The sequence below is a fragment of the Salvelinus sp. IW2-2015 genome, linkage group LG4q.1:29 (assembly GCF_002910315.2).
Source record: "Salvelinus sp. IW2-2015 linkage group LG4q.1:29, ASM291031v2, whole genome shotgun sequence".
Lineage (NCBI taxonomy): Eukaryota > Metazoa > Chordata > Actinopteri > Salmoniformes > Salmonidae > Salvelinus > Salvelinus sp. IW2-2015.
Genome location: NC_036842.1, coordinates 88575858 through 88581857, shown reverse-complemented (window position 1 = coordinate 88581857; position 6000 = coordinate 88575858). Strand labels below are relative to the sequence as shown.

Sequence of the window (6000 nt, the reverse complement as noted above, 5' to 3'; positions counted from 1 at the left end):
CACTACCCCTCTCCCTATGACAGGTGATAAATACTACCTCTCTCCCTGATGACAGGTGATAAATACTACCGCTCTCCCTGATGACAGGTGATAAACACTACCCTCTCTCCCTAGACAGGTATAAATACTACCCTCTCTCCCTGATGACAGGTGATAAATACAAACCTCTCTTCCCTGATGACAGGTGATAATACTACCTCTCCCTGATACAGGTGATAAATACTACCTCTCTCCCTGATACAGTATTAAACTAACCTCTCTCCCTGATGACAGGTGATAAATACTAACCTCTCTCCCTGATGACAGGTGATAAATACTACACCCTCTCTCCCTGATGACAGGTGATAAAATACATACCTCTCTCCCTGATGACAGGTGATAAATACTACCCTCTCTCCCTGATGACCAGGTGATAAAATACTACACCTCTCTCCCTGATGACAGGTGATAAATACTACCCTCTCTCCCTGATGACAGGTGATAAATACTACCCTCTCTCCCTGATGACAGGTGATAAACACTACCCTCTCTCCCTGATGACAGGTGATAAATACTACCTCTCTCCCCTGATGACAGGTGATAAATACTAACCTCTCTCCCTGATGACAGGTGATAAATACTACCCTCTCCCCGATGACAGGTGATAAATACTACCTCTCTCCCGACAGGTGATAAACATCCCCCTATATCCCCAGAGAAGCACCCTCTCTCCCTGATGACAGGTGATAAACATTCCCCTATATCCCCAGAGAAGCACCGTCTCTCCCTGATGACAGGTGATAAACCCTACATCCCCAAGGCCATCCACATCTCCAGCATTGAACCATTACATTGAGGGGTTTACTAACAGCCTGCAAGGTCATTGGAGGTGGTCTGCTCTGGTGGGGATGACTGAGCAGAGCAGAACACCAAACACACAAGACTAAACTGTTGATTCCCGCGAGGGACTGCTTTATTTTCTTTTCTTAACAAGACTAAGGATAGGCTGGATTTCCAGGGAACACTTTCGGTCATTCCATCGTTATAGTTGACAGCAACTCACTGCAGCGCTATATAATAGTTCATATGAAGTACTGTACACGTATGGTTAGTTAGATTAAATCAAATTAAGATCAAATCCTATTCTGAGGAATGATCACCAAATAGATTGTGAAGTGTGACCACTTTCCATGACTAATATAACAACGCAATAACAACTTAGAATTCAAAGGGACAATCCCCTGGGACCATGTCTATCTCATCTATACAGCATTATGAAAAGTGGTAGGATGATATTTGTTTAGCTACCACCCTTGCGCTCTCTTCTAGTTCCTGTTTTGTTATTATCCCTTTTTGTTGTTACATCACGGCCATGCTGCTCTGACAGTTGATTTTAAAAACACAAGCTGTCCATGGATTATCAGCACCTAATGAGTCCATGAACACTGTGTCAGCGTGCTGCATGAACACATGATCATTTACTACTCTCCTTTCTGTCTCATACTAAATTACTTCAACCGATCCCTGTTGAAGTGACACTGAAGAACACTGACAGTGATGGAATCTTGGATGAGTATATTAAACATTCCCACAGCACACAGAGCAAGGCCTGAGTCTGTTTATCATTTTGCAAACACAACCTGTGGTGGTCAAGTGTTAGACAATGAAGTAAAGAAATAAATAATTCAGGTGAGATGGTGCTGTACTGAAAAACAAGAGAAATCCACAGCAAGAATAATATACATTTAGCAGACGCTCTTATCCAGAGCGACTAGGGTTAATTGCCTTGCTCAACGGTCCTAACAGCTAGGCTACATGTTAGCTAATACGTGTTCAAGAGGAAATCTAATCCATAGTGGCTACTGCTTGGGTTACCCCTGGAATTAAACTGATAAGCTTTGTTATGTTTTGTGAAACAATGGTGAAACTGAGATTTCAGGCTATGCTTGGGTATGAACTCAATCACCTTACAACCAAAAAGACAGATGAATCGAACTGGACTGGAAGTGACTCTCAACACAACTCTGAGGACAATACCATATCTAAGGGGAGTAGACAGAGCTTCAGCCATAAGACGAGGTACAGCCCAAAACCTTCATCTCGTTCCACACAGTAGCTTAGTTGTCCTTATTTCAGCAATAACAGAACGCCAATTTTTCATTAGGTCAGTGCACCTTCTGGAGCTTATCCAGACTTTTATAACTAATTTAGCAGAAGTTCAGTTGATTTGGAGGCTCAGACAACTATGCCATGATGTGCTGTCCTAATGATTTTCTGGGTCAAACAAAACTCCCTCGATGCTGAATGGAGAAAAAAAAAAAAACTTGTCAGGACCACATTCATATATGTATTCAGACAGATCTCCTCCCATCCGATGACGTGGATGTCGATTATGGCAGCCCCACGTACCTCTCTGTTTCAGAGAGGTTGGGTTAAATGCGGAAGACACATTTCAGTTGAATGCATTCAGTTGTACAACTGACGAGGTATCCCCCTTTCCCTTTATCCTTTCCATCCAGTTTTAAACAGATCATCACAAATCCTTCATTAGCATTCTCTTCACATTGAAAATTATTATTCCACAGCTCAAGTCCAGGAAGGAACGTGCGATTCCTCACAACCGTATCGGAGAAGAAGATCCAAGGTCCCGCCCCTAACACCCTCTTCTCCAATGCCTTTTGACGAGGAGGCAAGGAGAAGAAGATCCAAGGTCCCGCCCCTAACCACCCTCTCTCTCAATGCCTTTTGACGAGGAGGCAAGGAGAAGAAGATCGAGGTTCCCTGCCCCTAACACCCTCTTTCTCCAATGCCTTTTGACAGAGGACCGGCAAGGAGAAGAAGATCCAAGGCCCCGTCCCCTTAACACCCTCTTCTCCAATGCCTTTTGACGAGGAGAAGAAGATTCCAAGGTCCCTCCCCTAACACCCTCTCTCCAATGCCTTTTGACGAAGAGAAAGAAAATCCACATGGTCCCAGCCCCCCTAACACCCCCTTCTCCAATGCCCTTTTGACGAGGAGGCAAGAGAGACAGAAAATCCAAGTCCCGTCCCTAACACCCTCTTCTCCAATGCCTTTGTGACGAGGAAGAAGAAGATCCAAGAGTCCCGTTCCTTCGCGACACACCCTCTTCCTGCCAATGCCCTTTTGACAGAGGAGGCAAGGAGAAGAAATCCAAGCCGTCCCGCCCCTAACACCCTCTTCTCCAATGCCTAAGTTTGACGTAGCCCGAGAAGAAGGATCCAGGTGCCCTCCCCTAAACACCTCTTCTTCCAATGCTTTTGACGTAGGGAGAAGACAGGATCCGAGCGGTCCTCCCCCTAACCACCCCTCTTCTCCAATCCTGTTTGACGAGGAGCAAGGAGGAAGAAGAAGATCCAAGGTCCCTCCCCTAACACCCTCTTCTCCAATGCCTTTTGACGAGGAGGCAAGGAGAAGAAGATCCGAGGTCCCTCCCCTAACACCCTCTTCTCCAATGCCTTTTGACGAGGAGGCAAGGAGAAGAAGATCCAAGGTCCCGCCCCTAACACCCCCTTCTCCAATGCCTTTTGACGAGGAGGCAAGGAGAAGAAGATGCAAACAATAGAGGAAACATGAATTGAGAAAGAGCCTCTGTTGCCTTACCTCGATGAGGAAGTCTCCGTTGCGAAGCCCCGCCCGCCATGCAACCCCGCCCTCGTCCACAGACTCCAGGTACTGCAGGGCGGGGAAGGCGGGTGTAGGGGTGAACTCCTCGATGGGCGTGTCCGCTGGAGGGGTGGGTGAGCAGGTGCAGACAACGGCCCAGGTAAAGACAGAGACAGAGAAAGGGTGAGAAAGGCAAGGTAGCAACATCACTGTCTGGGACAGTATCATTATTACACATATGTTATGAAGTTAATTCAACAACACATCACCCATGAACTTCAACACAGCAGTGTGATGTACAATAGACACCTTTGAATGTTAACGTTCAAAATTGACAGCCTCAGGGAAATGGCGAACATATTCTACTGGACCACATATAATGAAGATGTTGCCAACTGTGTTGCATACACATGTACATGTAAATACAGTGCATTCGGGAAGTATTCAAACCCCTTGACTTTTCCACATTTTGTTACGTTACAGTCTTATTCTATAAATATCACATTTACATTAGCATTCAGATGCTTTACGCAGTACTTTGTTGAAGCACCTTTGGCAGCAATTACAGCCTTGAGTTTTATTGGGTATGATGCTACAAGCTTGGCACACCTGCATTTGAGGAGTTTCTCCCATTATTCTCTGCGGATCCTCTCAAGCTCTGTCAGGTTGGATGGGGAGCGTCACCGCACAGCTATATTTAGGTCTCTTCAGAGATGTTCGATCGGGTTCATGTCCAGGCTCTGGCTGGGCCACTTAAGGACATTCAAAGACTTGTCCCGAAGCCACTCGTGCGTTGTCTTGGCTGTGTGCTTAGGGTCGTTGTCCTGTTGGAAGGAGAACCTTCGGCCCAGTCATAAAGGCCTGATTGGTGGAATGCTGCAGAGATGGGAAAATCTTCCAGAAGGACAACCATCTCCACAGAGGACATCTGGAGCTCTGTCAGAGTGACCAACGGGTTCTTGGTCACCTCCCTGACCAAGGTCCTTCTCCCCCGATTACTCAGTTTGGCCGGGCAGCCAGATCTAGGAACAGTCTTGGTGGTTCAAAACTTCTTCCATTTAAGAATGATGGTGGCCTCTGTGTTTTTGGGGACCTTCAGTGTTGCAAAAAAAAGTGGTATGGAAACAGGTTGCACTTCAGCTCAATTTCGAGTCTCATAGCAAAGGGTCTACTGTAAATACTTATGTAAATAAGGTATTCCAGGTTTTTTATCTTTATTACATTTGCTCAAATGTAAAAAAAAAAAAAAAAAAAACTGTTTTCGCTTTGTCATTATGGGGTATTGTGTGTAGATTGAATAAGGCATAACATAATGAAGAAAAAGTCAAAGGGTCTGAATACTTTCCGAATGCACTGTACATGCAGGAACAGAATTACAACAATGCTACGGTACCATTTGTATTTGGATGGATCATCATATGCAATGTAATAATCAGGACACTAAAAAAGCATGCATGTAGGAAAACAGAGGCCTAATCATGCTGGCTGGACAGAGACGGTGGCCAGGTGCTGGGGAAGGTGCTGGGCTGGGGCAGGTGCTGGGGAAGGTGCTGGGCTGGGGCAGGTGCTGGGGAAAGTGCTGGGCTGGCAGGTGCTGGGGAATGTGCTGGGCTGGGAGTTCTGGCAAGGGTGCTGGCGCTGGAAGGTACTGGGACGGTGTTGGGCTGGGAGGACGGTGTTGGGGAAGGTGCTGGGCTGGACAGGTGCTTGAGTAAGGTTACTGGGACAGGTGGTTGGGGCTGGTAGTGGGTCTGGGGCTGGTAGTGGGTTCTGGCTGGTTAGTGGTCTGGGGCTGGTAGTGGTGTCTGGGGCTGGTTAGTGGGTCTGGGGCTGGTAGTGGGTCTGGGGCTGGATAGTGGGGCTGGGATGGGACAGGTGTGGGCTTACAGAGAAGATGCACACTACCCTCCACTCTGGACCAAATAAACTCCTGCATTGTATGGTTCATTAGTGTGTGTGTGTGTGTGTGTGTGTGTGTGTGTGTGTGTGTGTGTTGTGTGTGTGGTGTGTGTGTGTGTGTGTGGTGTGTGTGTGTGTGTGTGTGTTGTGTGGTGTAGATCTGTCAAGGGGGTGTAAAACTGAACTGGCCATCTCTTCAAGCCAATAAAAGCATACACTATCAGCAAAAGCCGCATCAAAGTTAAACTTTAGATGTTGCAGATTGTTACGATGTTACATGAATACTGTGTAGCATCTTTCTCCTGCAGAACTGGAGTAACAGCAGCTCAACAAACCGCTGGTGACAAGTGACACTTGCAATAAATCAGCCATGTGCTTCAAGAAACTCCACGGGGCAGTTTGGTAGTTCTGCTCATTCAATACAGCTTTACACTGATGTCATACAGTAGCTTACATGAATGTACATACAGTAGCTTACATGAATGTACATACAGTAGC

At 46.4% G+C, this 6000-nt stretch overlaps 1 pseudogene; it reads right to left on the bottom strand.

The window, feature by feature from the left end:
• The window catches only part of LOC111961051 (SH3 and multiple ankyrin repeat domains protein 2-like), a 158160-nt pseudogene that overhangs the window by 36985 nt on the left and 115175 nt on the right, over positions 1 to 6000 (bottom strand).